Here is a 16512-nt window from a genome sequence, read left to right as displayed (position 1 = left end):
CTCCACATGTAAAAAAAACCCACATGAATAAATGCATCTTGTAATGTGTAAATGTTTGACTTCATAGTACTTTTGAGTTCAGGGGAAAATCTTTTCTTGTTAGACTTCTTATGTACTCTTTTTTTTTTTTTTATAGTTTATCAAACTGCTAGATGACCGCATCCACATTTTTCTCAATGACAGTAATATATTTAGCCACCTTTAAGTTCTGTTTTCCTTGTTGCTTTCTTAAATTTGCAGTCATTCTTTGTCTCTCTTGGAACACTCAGTGATAAAATTGTTTCAGTAATTTATTTCTGTGAGGTCCTGAGAATAGTTCATAGCCAAATCAAAGCTGGGCTAATGTGTTATTCAAAACATTATTTCCTAATCTTACACTAATATTTGGACAATAAAGGCACAAATGTATTTATTCAGGGATTCTTTGTGATCTTAACTTTCTCATAAAAAATGTCTATGATGTCTACCAGCAAAACAAACCACACAAGTACTCCCATTGCCCTTTGCTGCTGCAAACAAACTCAAATTGCAATAAAACTGACTTGTGAAGCCTTGGAGTTAACTGTACATATTCCTCTTTTTCCTCATTCTGTCAAGACCTAGCAAATACTCTCCAAGCTTAGGTTGGCAGAATGTCTCCTGCACTGCCAGGACACCCAGCACTTCTGGCAGTGAGGGAAGCTCCTAACATGCCCCAAGCCAGGCAGTACAAGGAAAATGGGCCAGGCTCAAGCTCCTGCTGGGATAAGAAGGTAAGGTGTAGTACACATATGACATCTCCAGCCCCATTCAGCATGGCTGAGGAAATTTCCTGTTAACAAAGTAAATTTCAGGCTGAAACTGCAGCAATGAGGGGAGTCTGCAGCCAAATAACCTCCACCAGAATGGAGTAGAAGTGGTGAGAAAGTCTCTGCTCTCCTCTTCATGCCTATAGCCATGTGTACGTGTTTTACTACCTACAGATATTAATCATATAACATTAGGGTAGCTATGTCATTAATACCATGTCTTAAGAGCAGTTTAAAATTCAGAAGAAGTGCTGGGATGTTTCTCTCCGCATCTGCATTGTCCCACTGCTTACATTACACAAAAGCATCCGCTGTCATGTTAAAGAAAGCTCAACTCTGAAGAGTAAATTCTGCTTGATAATAATGTGTTTCCATAGATTACTTCTTTTCACAGGAATTCTCTGAGGGAATACTGGAGAGGCAGGAAAAAAATCACCTCGGAAATTATTTTTGAAATCATCAGATGAAAACTGACCACGTGCAAATTTTCTCATATCCACAGAATTAATCTGCATGAATTAGTATGCATCCTTCTTGATTTGGATAAGGAGGTTTCATTGAGTTGGGGAGCAATCCCCTTAATGTCTCGTGATTTAGGCAACATGAGACTTACATGCCATGTTGCAATTGGTTTTTTCCTTACAAAAAGTCGATTTCTTCTGGAATGCAAGATCAGCCTCCTAAGAAGAGAGCATTTTTGGATCTGTCATTTAACAAACAGTAAAGGAAAACATGTATTTCAAGGAAAACATATTTCAGTGAATAAAGACTAAAATTCAGATGTGAAATCACAATAAAAATCCCACTTTGATTTCCATATGTGTTTATTAAAGTAATACAGAAGAGAAAAATATTAATCAGTAATTTCTTAACCATTAATACTTTATTTTAAAATAGATCAAACTCAGAGATCAGGTCCAGAGTTGCACTGAACCATATTTTAGGGCTCTTCTAATTTGTTTCATTTGAATTTGATTCAGTATTAAATTCTAACAGCATGAAAGATCACGGAGCACTAATCATGAGGTTTGACTTGCACTATCCCCTTCTCCTTTATTCTGACATAATTACCCTTTTCAGGTTCAAAGAAAGCTCTAAATTAATATTTTATGGCCCTGCCATTTTTGTGGAAAGAATCAGATTTCTTAATCGAACTTAGGGGGATATATTAAAAAAAATGCATAAAGATGCTATTACTTTACTATTAGATGTAATTCTGAGCCTCCTACATATCCCTGGAGCAGCCTGGTTCCAAGCCAGCCAGCTCAGCCACGTGAGGCTGAGCCCCAGCCTCCAGGGTTAATGGGCTCATGCAAGTTTACGTCAGTGGTGGGCAAGGCCTCTTCAACAAGGGCTTTCAAGGGAAATTTAGGAGATGGATTTGCAACATGTCAGCTATTAGCCTCATGTGGCAGATATGAAGCAGGAATAAATGACCATAGATTATTTCATATCAGTGAGAGCAATGCATAGAAATGTGTTCAGATGGCCAGGCTACATTCCCAGCAGCTGCTCCCAAACCCAAAATCAGCTGAACAATTTAATTTTGGAAACACCTCATGCCTTTGAAATAAGTGTTCCCTCTCTTAATTTTCTAACATGCAAGAGGTTTTTTTTGCTTTTAATCGACTTTTGATCTGAAACTAGATTAAACTATCTAGTTTGTATATTAACAGCTCCTGTGGCCTGGAAACACACAGCCTTTGCCAGCCCTACTGACCTACTTGCCTGAAGGCTCTGCTTACATCTGGGAAGTCAAATCTCCAGATCCACTGGGTGTAAATCAAGAAGAAAGTGGCAAGAGCATACTTTATGCTCTTTAAAAATCCTGAAACATCTTTTTTGTCTTACAAACTAACAGTATTTTTTTTAATTATATGAAAGGCTTCATTAGCTGTATATTTCCAAGTCCCAGAAAAACATTAAGGACAAGGAGGAGAGAGATACAGCTACACAAATATGTAAAGTATGGCAATCTGGAATTTCCTACAGGAATTAGTTATGGAGAGACATCAATCACTGTCCCCTCTAACCTAGCTTCAGGTCACTACCTCTACTCTTAATCTTTACAAAGATTAACAATCAGCCAATTTAAATATATATAGCTCTGTAAAAGATTTACAAGTTCAAATGGTAGGAATGAGTTTCAGATATCCTGGCAAACTTCCTATCTTAAGGGATCTTCCAAATCAATTTGCAGTATATGTTCTCTTCCCCACCACCCCTCTTCCCCAAAATAAAATTAAATTCATCCAACAATAGTGGAACAGTACCTAAAAATACCACAAAAATTTTTTTATCTTATTCTGACTTTTTCAGAACAGGGTCACTTTTTTCTAAAACATATCCTGCATGATTATAACTTTACTTATGAAGCAGACAGAAGAATATAGGTAAAGGTAAGAGATGATTTTGTGTACTGCTGGGTAGCAGGGCACAGCAACACTGCGCTCCCAAGGGCTGGATTCTTAACAGAGCAAACAACAGCAGTAGCTCAAATTAGCTTCTCAGCCAACTCTTGGATACACTTTAAACAAATTGCCTGCATTTCAACAAAATTATCCTTTCCTCTACTTTCCTGATGCGTGACACAGTAACTTTCATGTCAAAAAAACAACCATAACACTCTTGGTCAACTTCCCTTATGCTATGAAAACTGTTTTCTACTGGATTTAGCAGTTTCAGATCTCTGTAGAACACAATTTTTTATCAATACAAAGGAAATACTTATTGAAACAACTTACATTCCCAGTTATGGTACCCAGGGCCAAATTGATACAGAACCAACTGTTTGGGCTTTCTCTGTTTTAACCCTTGATGAGGGCAATACAACTCCCTTTTTCTGTCTCCAGTAACAAGACAGGCACAACTCAATGCTGGCTCATCCCAATCAGCTTTTCCTAAGGGACAGCCTCACCAGGCTCCTTGCTTTTCCCTGAGAGGAGGCAGCTGCTGGCTAACAGCCATCATTGGCAAGCAGGCACATTCCTCCTGCCTGCCCAGAGGTGCCAGGGGAGCAGAGGCCAGCTCTGCAGCCCTGCCAGAGCAGGGCTGATAGCCTGACCTTCAAAACCAGTCTCTTCTGGCTCCTGAGGTCAAGACAGTTTGGAATAGAGATTTCTGCTGTGTTAACAGCCCCATCAAGGGGCTCCCATTTCACTTTGGGTCCTTGTGCACTAGCTATGTGCAGATAGTAAGTGCTGTGAACCCACTGCAGCCAAGCATGGAGAGTGGCCATGATGTCTTTTAAAAGATAAATATGTTGTGTGGCTATGCAGATAAACACCACTTTCCCCAGGTACTCTGAACAATGACATTGGGAGGTTAATGGGAGTTTCTGTCAGATTCTAAAAACTCTCCTGGCTACTCAAGCAGCCTGCAAATTCCTCTCTCACAAGGTTCAATGCCTCCACATTCCTTTGCAGAGTGTCACGGTGATCTAACAACAGGAAACCTGCTGTTGCTGGTTGCAGAGCAACCAAGGAGACAAATAACCTGTATTATAACAATTTGGTCTTCAACCAGGCTCAAGTTAGTATTGGTGGGGCAGAATAGCTGATCACAGCTGGGTGATGAGACTGCCAGCTTCCCACAGTGTTCGAGTGGCCTCTGTAATCCACTTTCTTATAGGTCTACTCAAATGCAACTGAGGGGCTTGAAAGCTTTAAAAACCAACCAACCAAACAAACAATGCTCTAAAATAAATAGGCTTTATCAGAATATAAAGTGAATCAGCTAACATTTTAAATAGAAAATAATCAACTATTTGATATGCTAGGAAAATTAAATAAATAAATATTACCTTTTTTACACAGACCACTCCATCTCCAAATCAGTCCTTTATTCAGATGCTGGTTTAGCTAGTTTTGTGGCTTCCTGACCAGAGGACATTCTGCACAGCCCTCTGACGTGGACAGTTTTCCCTCTGTCCCTGTCAGGGCTGGCCAGCTGCTCTGTGCTCCTTGCAGGAGTTCCCATCTCTGAGCTCAAGGTTCCCATCTCTGTGCCCTGATCCTTTTCTACCCCTCCCTGACAGTTCTTGAACCTGCCCAGTCCCTCAGCACTCTCCCTCAAGAGCAAGTTCCCTCGTCTTGCCTTCTTTCCAGATGGCTGAGCCAATTAAGTTTCTATTTAAGTGAGCAGCACGAGTACATCTGTAGCAACAAATCAAGTGTTAAAACTGGCTCAAAATTTCTCAGTTGTGTAGACCAACTGGCTTTTTGGTGGGCAGCCCTAGGGGTAAGATTAGTTAGGTCCTGCTGCTCAGCCTTGGAGGCAAAGGGAACTGTGCTCCCCTCAGCCTTATTGAAAGCCATTAACTCTGTTAATATCTTCCTTACCTGTCTTGTCTCTTGACAGACCACACAGCAAATTCAGCAAACTCAGACGCTTGCACAAAAAGACGTGGCAGTGTCACCAGGGCTGTGCTGTTACTGTGGGTAACTGTGCTGCCACATTTGGGTCTCCTCAGCAGTCTGCTTTGCACCCTGGCTGCCTTCTCCAAGACACAGGTGACTCCTGTCAGCCCTGTTCCCTGAAAACAGACTGCAAAAGAGCTGCTAGTATCCCTTGAATCTGGGTGGCATCATCAAACTTTGAGAGAGGCACACGCACACTTGTGCAGAAAGTCAGAGGTATTGAGGAAAGGGCCATTGCAATTAAGGCCCATCTCTTATTTAAATAAAACCAAAACACCAAAACAACAACCCAATTAAAAGTCACAATCAGAATAGACTAAGCTGCAAAACAACATTCTTGTTAAGTCCATGCCCACTGTTATCGATACTGTGGGCAATGGGACTATAAATATAATAATTAGTGAGGAAACTCCTTACCTAATGCAATTTAGCATTGACTAATCTCTATAGCTGAACATATTTGGTTTACAGCTAGTGACTGGTGTGGTGCAAACTGTGGCTATGTCAAATTCCAGCAGTGGGGTGAGTTATAGCTGATTATAACCCAAAACACACATTACACTCTTCTTCTGAGTTTTAGAAGTCTGTATACAAGATTCCTTAATTTCCTACTAATTCACTTAATTCTAACTAACTATGCATTTACATTCACTTAATTCTAACTAACTATGCATTTACATTATTTTTGGCAGGGTTTCTTTTTGCAGTGGTTCTCCATGGTTTGCTGTAGTATGATTTGACAAATGTTACTAACATAAAACAGGCTACTAATACATTGCAGTAAACTGTATTTTACAGAAAGCACATGCAGCATTTGTAACATGTGTGCCAAATTCAAACTTAAAACAAAGCAACAAGAGCACTATTTTTATTACATAAAAATAGTTTCTCATAAACTCTGCTGTTGCAATGTCAGTAGAATTCTAAAGGCTGTAAACTTTCAAACCTCTATAAGTATAGGACATCACTCAGGGGGGATTTGCTAGGATTATTTAGGGGCTGCACAGTGCATTGTTGGAACATAAAAGGAAAGATTTCTTTGTTAAAAATTCTCAGTGATCCTCACTAACATATATTTCTGTGTGTCTTATCACACCCCAAAGGAAAGAAAGAAGAAGGATTTTTTTTTTTAAGGGGTGGGCAGGTGAAATACTTTATGTTCTTTACATCTATTTTGCTAAAGATTCTGAATTATTCCTACTATATTGTTAAAGCCCATATTAGCCACTGTTTACCACAAGCTCACTAGAATATCCACGAAAACCAAGGAAAAAAGATGACATAAATACAATCAAAGGAAATCCATTTAGAATGTGAATGACTATTCATGGTATTCATCCAGCTGTAATTATTACATATATTCAGCTTTCCTGTCTCTGGACAGTGGAGCTGAGCCTTTTTTGCAGTACCAGAAGCAACTTTTTCTCAGGAAGAATTAAGTATTCCAGTGTTTCCTTTTTCATCTCATTTTCAGTATGCCATGTCATTTCTCTCTCTCTGCTCTCTTTCTTTTCTCTGCTCCTCAGTGGACTTGCTGGCGGGCTAAACTACAGAAAAGTTCTGGCAGACTAAACTACAAAAAAATTTAATTAAAAATGGTTCCTTTCCCTGCTGAACAGTACAGAATCCTCACAATTCATTTAACCACAGTGAGAATTTTGTCACATTCAGGCAAAGAGTATTACTTCAGGAGAAATTGAAAGGTTTTCAACACCGGCTTTTCAAAAGACTCTGCTTTCACCAACTTGTTGAAAATATCCAGGCTTCACAAAAGTTGAATGCTTTGTCATTTGTCTCTAATCTAGCTACAAAAATGCTAATAACTGTCATTTATTCTTCAGATAATGAACTATAACAATTAATATTGTGGTCCTGAGATTCTAATGTTGACCAGGCTTGAGGGACTACTTGTTTAAAGGGTGAAGGAGAAGAATTAACTTCTTCTGCATGAAGAGCAAGGGATTAAATATGTGTGACCTTTTCCACTTTGAACATTCAAAAAACATATTTTGAATACAGGACTATTTACAGAGATTCTCCTGATTTTTTTTCAGTTCATATGCAATAAAAAAGTTGGAATTTTTCATCTCAGCAAATTGTATAAGGGAAAAATATGTATTAGGCATCTAAGGATCTGATTTTCTTACAGCCAAGAAAAACCCCAGTGTAAGAATTGAAGAAAATGAAATGTTTTGAATGCATGGAATTATGAAAATTGTTCCTAACACGAAAACTAATGAGATACTAGAGCAGATATTCAGGGAAGTTCATGGGAGTGCTCTGTGGAAGAAAGGTCTGAGGACAGACTAAGAGGTGATAAGACTCCTTACAAGTTGACACCTGGAGCTTTTGCTGTGCCTCTGTGTGTGTAGGTGCAGCAATGGCAAAGCAGAGATGCTGTTTCTCTCTCTGAACAACAACAAGGGGTGTGGGTGGAAGCTCCACCTGAACAGGAGAAAGAACTTTACTCTGCAGTGACTGAGCACTGGAACAGGTTGTGCAGAAAGGCTGTGGAGTCTCCCTCCTGGAGATATTCAAGAATATGCTTGAGCAAGGAGGTTGGACCAGATACCCACTGGGGTCCCTTCCAAGCTGAGCCATTCTGTGACTCTGTGAGATATATAGATGCAGAGATGGACAGGTGGATAGCTAGCTAGAATATTTCCTGTTGTTTGCTGAGCTGGTGGCTTCCATAGCAGCCTTTGGTTTGCCAAAAATTTCTGTTACATTGCCTACATATTTAACCGAAAGAATATAATTGAGGAAGCAGTTTTCAAGGAGACCTTGCTTTCAGTCCAAAATCAAGGATTTTATGCAGCTACCTTATGGCTAAGTAGTTCTTAATAGGACTAAAACAGTATTGTGGAGTTTCTGCTCTAAAACTGGATTCCTTTTTAGCTCTCAAAATTACTTGCATTAAAAAAATGCCACATCATCTGAAAGCATGAACAACAGGAGATTATGAATTTGGTACTTTATGTTCTTACCATCTTGATGCAATCATTAGACAAAATAGGATGCAATGATAAGAGGATAAAATTTCAGTATTTGCCCATAATTTGAATATCAAGACACTTGTCCTTTCCAGATGCTTTTTAGGAATACTGGACTCAGACACTCATGAGCAAAAGCAGAAAGAGCTATAATTTTGGGAAGATCAATCAAGCCTTGTTCTGTTTCTCAGAACCAGTTAAAAAAACCTGGGGGAGAGGACAACAAAAAGACTGCATCCACCATGTTTCCTCACTTCCAACTACTTTCATATTCTTTCATATTCAATCACAAACATGGATGTAACTTGCTACAGATTCCTTTGACTTCTTGACTTCTTTATATAAAAATTCCAGTACCATTGAACTAGGCCATAATTTCCAAATGTTGCTCCCCCTTAAATACAATTATCATTGCAAGGCACTTGGCAGATTGTGTGGGCAGAGGAGGGAAGGGGGCACCACACTGTGCTGGCAGATCCCCAGTCATTACAAAAACAAGGGATGCCTGACAACTGAAAGAAATCAATGCCAATTTGCTCATAAATGGTTAGCAGAATAGCCATTACTTCACTGATTAAATCAGCTGCTAACTAACAGGTAAAATTCAAAAATTAATGGAAACTTCATATTGCTGCTATGTAAAATTATCTCCATTCTCTTTTCAAGCTGCTGTGTGTTCTGATGAAGACATGCTTTGTCTCTCAGAGCCTGTTGCCATGGAAGTGACTGAAGTACTGCTAGTTAAGCAATAGCCTCTATTTTCAAAACAAATAAGCAGCTTCCTTCTGCAGAGAGCTGTAAGTGGGCCTTGTGCTACTCTCAGGTGTGCATTGCACTCATTATCAAATGCTTTTAAGCACAGAGGTCATCTCTAAGCAAGCAGGTCACCTAACAGGAAGGACCAGCTAGAAGGTGTTGCCTCGTGTGGGCAGAAGGGACCTCAAGTTTCACTCCTGACAGTATTTCCAAATCAGATCAGGTTAACCCTCACTTCTGCTGCTTACTGCCTAAGAAGGTTCATTGCAAACACTGAGAAGTGGAGAAACAATGTAAGTTTCAACTCAGGCCAAGCTTAAAGCCAGAAGTCCAGATGAATGGCATAGTCCCATGAACAAAAAATATGAAGCAAAAGCAGGTGCAGTATTCAAATGCCAAACTATTTTTGCCTCTGTGATGGGAGAGTGATAATACTTTGTCTGTTTGGAGAAGGCAGAGAAGGACCACCATGCTGCACAGGAGGAAGAGGTAAATCTGTATAATCTTCACATTAATCCCTCAGGTTTTGGGGGAGAACTGCTAATTTATGGTCCTGGACAAACCACATGGCTTACACAACCAGGTTATCTCAGATATTAGCTGTAGCTTATTCATGCTTATATGTGGCAATATACAGTAGCATGCCAGAAAAAAGAGACTGTATTCTGACAAAAAGGTTCAGTTTTAACGTATACATGAACTGATTTCCATTAATATGTCAAGAATTGGAGACCCTTTCTGTATCAGAAGCTTGTATTAGTATCTGGTATGAAATGACTGCCACCCCTGCACCATGAGTAGAGTGAAGATACAAAGTTCCTTATAAAATTGTTTAACATTGGCTTAGTGTTTAAAGGGGAAAGATCATCCTCCTCCCAAATACAGTAAAACAATAATGTATAGTGACAATAATGAAATTATTTCACTTAGAACACAAATGGCAGGCATTATCACCCCTGTTGCAAGTGCCCTTCAGGGTGCAAAGTGCTAGAGCACAGATTCTATTGCAGTTAAACTGTGCTGACACTTTGAGGCAGGAGGCCCTATATATTACACTGTTAGAGCTATAATTCTGATCACTATGTAACTTCCAGATGCGACATAAAGAGCTTGTGGAGGGAGAGTCCCATTGCAGAGCACCTGAATCCAGCCCTGGATTTGCAGAAGAGGCATGCACTCCGGATTAGGCAACGGGCAGATTTACTTCGTGAGTAACATGCAACCTTTCTGAACCTTTGAAGTGAAACCACCAGCTATCCAGATGAAAACAGTGACTCTGCTGAAGGAGGCCCTCACCTTTCTGATAAAGCTGGTAAAAGTAACTAGATCAAGTGTTAACCAAGAGTTTCATAACAAACAGAAGATAGTAATTCATTAGGCAAATACCTATATCTTTCTTAATTCTTAGACACTAGTTTTATAGAGAGTTTCAGATATTACAATTCAGTAAAGTCATCATTAACCTTTAGCTCATTTAGCCATTGGCAGAAGCATGCTTAGCCCAATAAACCCTTTCTGCCCCCTTGAACTTCATAATTGCTATAAAAGCAATCATAGAAGAAATGGGTTCAAATTATGTCAAAACATGAGTGGACTATAAATTCCCTGATCTATCCAGTAAATAATTTTTTGTACTATTTAAGGGAAAAAGAAAAAAAAAACCCAAAAAAGAACCAAACCAAAACCCAGATGGAAATGCCACCATACTAATTTATCTCCGTTTAGGTATGTATTAATCACTGTTAGACCACAGAAATTGGTAGCAGTAAGCCATTAAGGTGTAAATTCTGATGTCAAAACGAATGAGTACACTGGCAAAAACTCCTGTGAAAATCTAAATCAATAAAAACTGATGGAACCAGTCCACTCTTGCAGTATAAGTACATATCCAAGAAAGCTCTACAAGCAAAAGCAGACAGTCTATTTTGGTATTGTAATATTAATTAGTTGTAAAAAGATAGATGAAACCTCAGATTTTTCTACTCAGATGTCAGCTTTCTGTTTCAAGCACTCTGGGGTCTAATTCTGATGTTTCATGCAGGCGGTAAGATAAATGTGCACAGTACCCTCCTTACACTCCCTTTCAGCTACCTCAGAATTTCTGGAGGGCAGCCAAAGCAGTGACTTCTGCCTTAGTTTGCAGACAGCTCCAAAGAGTGGCTCTGGGAGAGAAAGGTGAAGATTTGAACAACGTTCCAAGACAGCCCAGCATCACACAGGTGTGCATACTTCTACTGAAAGTGGCTGGGTCCATTGTTTTCAGTCTTGCTTTTCCAGGCAAGGACTCAGGAAACCATCCAGAAGGGCAAGGATTCTCACTGTGAAGGAAGAGATCTCTTCTGCACTTCCCCTTCCACATTTGTTTTTCTTCTTTTTCACTAAAGAGAAGAGTTGAGACTTGTTGGGGGCCTGGGCCATCCCTGATCAGTTGCAGTCTGAAGATACAGAATGAGAGAAGCTGTCCACAGCTGGATCTAAATGCTCTCTAACTATCTTCTGCCATAGACAGCCTTTAGGGGTCTCCACAGCAGGACACAAAACAGAGCACTCCAGACCTTACCCTGACACAGTTATTAGCTGAAGTGTGTTGAGGCATGTGGAAACAGAAAACACATTCCTGAACTGGAGCTGGTCCTGCCTCTCAGGCTGTCAGTAATGTTGGTCCTGCCAAGGCACTTGGCTATTTCCATTCTTTATATTTCCCCTTTTGTCAACTATAGTAAAGATCTTTCCTCAGTATTGCTACACATCAGTGTTTGCAGCTATCTGCTTTGCTCCTCTGCCAGGATTTTATTACTCAGCAGCAGGAATGGCAGACCCAGACAAGAACCTGTATCTCTGCTACTCTGGTGTACAATCTGACACATTACACCATTGGTGCAACAAGAGAGCACAGCAGTGTGGTCTTATCAGGCAGCTGAGGCACAGATACACATGAATGAAAGGCAGAGTAGGTAGGGACAGCAATATCTTAAATCATGCCATTAACACTTCAGTGAAAGATATCTGTTAAATAACTAAATTGATCACTCTGCTCTCCATATGTATTCATATTTACCCAAAGTAAATAGGATACACAAAATTATAATTCAAACATTACATCAGAAAGTCCTTAACTTATCCACCTTCCTATATTACTTTTATGAAAGCATTTGTTAGGGTTCTTTTTTACATTACAAACATTATTTTTGCAGTTTTCGTTAACGAAAGTTAGTTGCATATGATGTCATGCTGACTGTACACCATTCATTTGTTCATTAGGTTACTTTTACACAACTAGCTAAAGAAATACTAAGGAAGACTAAAAATGGGTTTCTCAGTCTTCCACTGGACATTTACATTTCTCTCTGCAAAACAGAAAGCATACATCAGTAAACAATCTTCTATTATGGCAATAATGAATGACATAAAAGACAGTCTAAAATGAAGCCCAACTATAATTCAAGAACATACCAGCTCCAGGGGTTATACAGAAATCCAGATAATTTGGAGCAGGGAACCTGTGTTTCCACAGGAGGTATACGAAAAGTTGTGGCGGAGAGAAGGAAGGCACTTCATTTGTGGGACATCAATAGCAGCTGATTTGCTCTTGGGCTCAGTCACTGCTGTAAGTCTCCTTTCCACCTACACAAGCAAGAAGATTAAGACAGATACTGGCCTGCATTCTGGCAAGGAGAGACGACTTGTTTAAAGAACCACCCCTTGGTAAGATCTCTTTTTTTCCCTTGCCCCACCTCCCTGTACTTCAAACATTTTTAAGCCTTTAGAAATCTGAGTTCTGAAGAAACTGTTTTTTTCTCCTTTATTTTTAATAGGTAATCAACTAACCTGAGAACAGAACCTTTATTAGCAAACTGAAGATCAGGGGTTTTTACTGAAGGTATTAGACACCATGCGATTTTTTGGCGTTTGTGCAGACTGAAGGCATTGCTTTAGTGTTCCTTTGGTTTCTTACTTCCCAACCTATTTTAATTGGCAATAAGTTAATGTTCCATAAATCTTTTTAGCCTGTAGTGGTAACAGCTAAATGGTATCACTGTCTTTATCTTGTCCCTCAAGATTCTCCATCTTATTTTCTTCCTTCGTCTGTTGAGGAGGAGGAGGGAGAGAGTAGCCAAGTGGGCATCTGGCAGCCAAGCAAAGTCAACCCATCAGAGAATGCAAGATTAAAACACAGCCTTCAGGAAAAGGACTCCCCTGCCCCCCTTGTGTGCTTTGTCTCTTCTCTTGTTCAGTGTAACAATAAGATTGTCACTACCTGCCCTGAAAATCATCACCACCACTGCTATGTTTTTTTGCCAGCAGTGACCAGAATCCAACATTCAGACTTCTTGTGTCTCTGATTACCTTAGGAATTAGCTAATCAAGGTCATTCCTTGTTTTCAGCCTCTATAGCTTCTCCTGTTTGACCTCAGTTTATGTTGAAATAATTACAGAACTCTTTAATGCCTGGGCACTGCCTAATAATTCAGCTGATTTAGATTTGTGTATAATTTATTAGTCACACAGAAAGAAAGGTGCGGCTAATTACTTCATTGAGTTTTCCCTGCAGATGGAATGACCTGTCTTCCTTTATTGTCTCCATGAAAATACTATTCTTGGACTATTTCTATTATAATTCTGTGTCATTTTAAGTCACTGATGGGTTTCTGTAGGATTTGTGGAATGAGTAGTTTCACAGGCAGAGAAACCAACAGACCAGGCCACAAATCAGGAGGTTCAGATTCTAGCTCCATCTCAGCTATCCCTTTCAACAAATGATTATTGCTGCATTTTGTGATGAAACACCTTATTTCTTCAGGACTTCTGTGTTTAGTTTTGGGTTTCTCTGGTTTAACTCTTGATTATTCACAGTTAAATTGATTTATCTTTTTTTTTTAGTTTTTCCATAGTTTTATAAAGTTCCTGATTTTTTTCCATAAAATTTAATTTATATATTTGTAATTGAAAAAAAATCATTTACTTTTCTAACTCATACTCTTATCCATCATCTCCTTCATCTTTATTGTATATTTTTAAAATTGGTAGAGAAATGAGCTAGCACACAGAGAAGTCAGTACTTCTGATAAATTCATGAAGTTTGGTAGAAGTCCTAAAGGCTCACACTTTTCCAGACAGAGCTAATATTCTGTCTGGAACAACTCCCAAAACAGGCATGTTTTAACAAGTACATTTATGATTAAGCTGAATTGTGAAATCAGAAGTACGTAGAACTGGAAGGCTCCTGACAGGGTTTAACTTTATTCAGAAAGGGAAACAAACACAGACAGGTGCAAAATCCTCCCAGAATTTCCTGAGGCAGAGAAGTCCTATTTACAAAGGAAGCCAGCCCTGCTGAACGGTGATCAGTTGTCCTTGTCTCCAGCCACAGGGAGTGTGATGGGCAGCTCCAGGGGTTTCAGAGGGCATGGCACTCCAGCAGACTGCATGGTCCTCTGAGGTGGGGTTCTGGATGTCTGTCCAGGTGTTGTCAGCAGGGGTGGCCCCTGTGAGAAGAGGTCCGAGCAGCAGGGTGGGCATTTGCCAGCCAGCCAAGGTGAACCCATTCCACGTGGGCAGAGAGCAGTTCCTTTCCAGACAGGCCATTGTCCCCAGAGCCCAGTCCACCTGGCCCACAGGACAGCTAGAGCTGTAGATAGTTCCTTTCTTTTCCCGATGTGTTTTCCAGCATATACATCACAAGGATAAGCCTGGGGTTTCATCTTTCCATTTTAAAGCCATCCCAAGTAGCTGTACAAACAGACTATATGCCCCACAGGGCCTACTTGCCAAAGCATGGTATCCTTGCTGGGAGAGAAGGTAGGAAGAAAAAGCTTTTCCCCATTAAAAATGCTTTCACCTTCACCTTGGAATGTGTAATACCAAACACATCAAACAGCTCTTCTGAAAGAGACTTATCTTTTCCTCATGATACAGTCAATATGAGACTGTTTCCTTGCCCTCTTCTCCAGAGTCCATCCTAGGCAAGCAAGAGAGGATATAAGCATTCCCATGCCATACTATAATCAGGACACTGTGAGCTGTATGACAGCCCACAGGCTTCAGAGCAGGCTGGACAAATTTATGGGCTGTAGCTATACCCAGAGTTATTAAATACAAAGGCAACACTTTTGGTTGTGGAAGTGCCTGAGCTAAATGGTAGAGAATGGAGAACATCTGCAGGGAGCACTAAGAGATGCTCTCCATACTCATACCACTGCTGGGGATAGAATCCTAAGCTAGGTAGCCAGGTAAAGCTCTCCTTCAGCTCTTGTTATTGCCACTGTTCAACAAAATCTTTTCCAAATTTTACTGAAGCTAGATAAAAGTCCTAAGAAAGCAGTTTTCAAGTCCTTTGCATAGCCTTTCCCTCGTCCAGCAATAGTTACATGACTATTATGTCAATTTTCTCTCGTCACATTCATACTTATCAAGCTTGCTTCAAAGGGAGAATTAATAGAACAAGTCCAGTTGTCTCCTGGCAACTAATTTGTGCAAAGGAAATATGCCTTTCTAACAAAGAGGTTCTGTGTAGATCAAATACATTTTTTGAAGTTCTGAAAAGCATTTGGGAAAAATATTACAGCACAGGAGAAACCTCTGCTAGTTTTATGACACTTTCCTTTTGTTTTACAGGTCAGGATTGAATTATTCAGAAGGTATAGCTTCGGAAAACATTTAATCTACATATTGGACTGCATAATAAAAATGTGACACCCAGAAATGATGGGTAGAAACTACTGTCTGTCTAGTTAAATAGTTGATTCTAACTGTCTTTCCTCTGTATCATTGTACTATGACATGGATCAAGATCAGAAAAGTTACAATTTTTCTCATTTCACAAACGTAATTTTGTCAAAATGGTATTTTTTGGAGTTTGAACTACTAATTGAACATGCACAGTCATAAAAACATTCCAGAGGAAAGAATAAAAGTCTTATTTTTACCATTTTTTACCATTTTACCACTGCTCTTTTACTATTTCGTAGTTCTACATAAAATGCAGTTATTCACTCCGTAATCAGATTACCCAGTTAGAGAATGTAGCGTTTCAATTAAATGCAGAAGAATAAAGAACACTGTGAATGTTTTCAGGCTTCTAGAAGCACTGAAATGACCATAAAATGCTCAGACTTAAACAGTACAGTACATTGACACAGTGCTTCTAATGATTTTATATAATATTATTTTTCCTTTTTTTTTTACTGTGAACTTCATAACTTTTCCAAGGATGCCTGGAAAATGAAGGAGGCTAAGAAAACTACCTTACCTCTGTTAAGATGCTGTGTGAACCAGCACACAGAATCATAATAGGTTCTATACTTGAAAATTTGCATTCATTGCCATGACACCAAATCTAATTTTGTGATCAGTTTGGACAAGGACCTCTCTGCCACTGACTGCCCTCCCATCACCTGTCCACTGCTAAAGCAAACACAAGTCAGCGTTACTTAACATAATTCTCAAAAGTGTAAGATAACAGTAGATGGAAGCTAAACCTTAATCTACCCACTCTCCTTTGTTAGACCACATCTGAACAAAGTGATATATTTTGAAAAAACTCCTCAGGACTATGTA

The 16512-nt window shown here is 39.5% G+C and overlaps 1 protein-coding gene across 1 annotated transcript in view; it reads right to left on the bottom strand.

Annotated features, from left to right (window-relative positions):
- Positions 1-12597, bottom strand: part of SLC13A1 (solute carrier family 13 member 1) — a 47831-nt gene extending 35234 nt beyond the window's left edge. The window contains exon 1 of the mRNA XM_036401640.1: positions 12409-12597. The gene's annotated coding sequence lies outside the window, so the exon portion shown is untranslated. The remainder of the gene's footprint in view (positions 1-12408) is intronic.
- Positions 12598-16512: the final 3915 nt, after the last annotated feature.

Source organism: Molothrus ater, chromosome 5 (assembly GCF_012460135.2).
Source record: "Molothrus ater isolate BHLD 08-10-18 breed brown headed cowbird chromosome 5, BPBGC_Mater_1.1, whole genome shotgun sequence".
NCBI classification, from domain to species: Eukaryota; Metazoa; Chordata; class Aves; order Passeriformes; family Icteridae; genus Molothrus; species Molothrus ater.
Note: the sequence above shows the minus strand (reverse complement) of the source record. Positions and strands in the feature narration are given on the sequence as shown.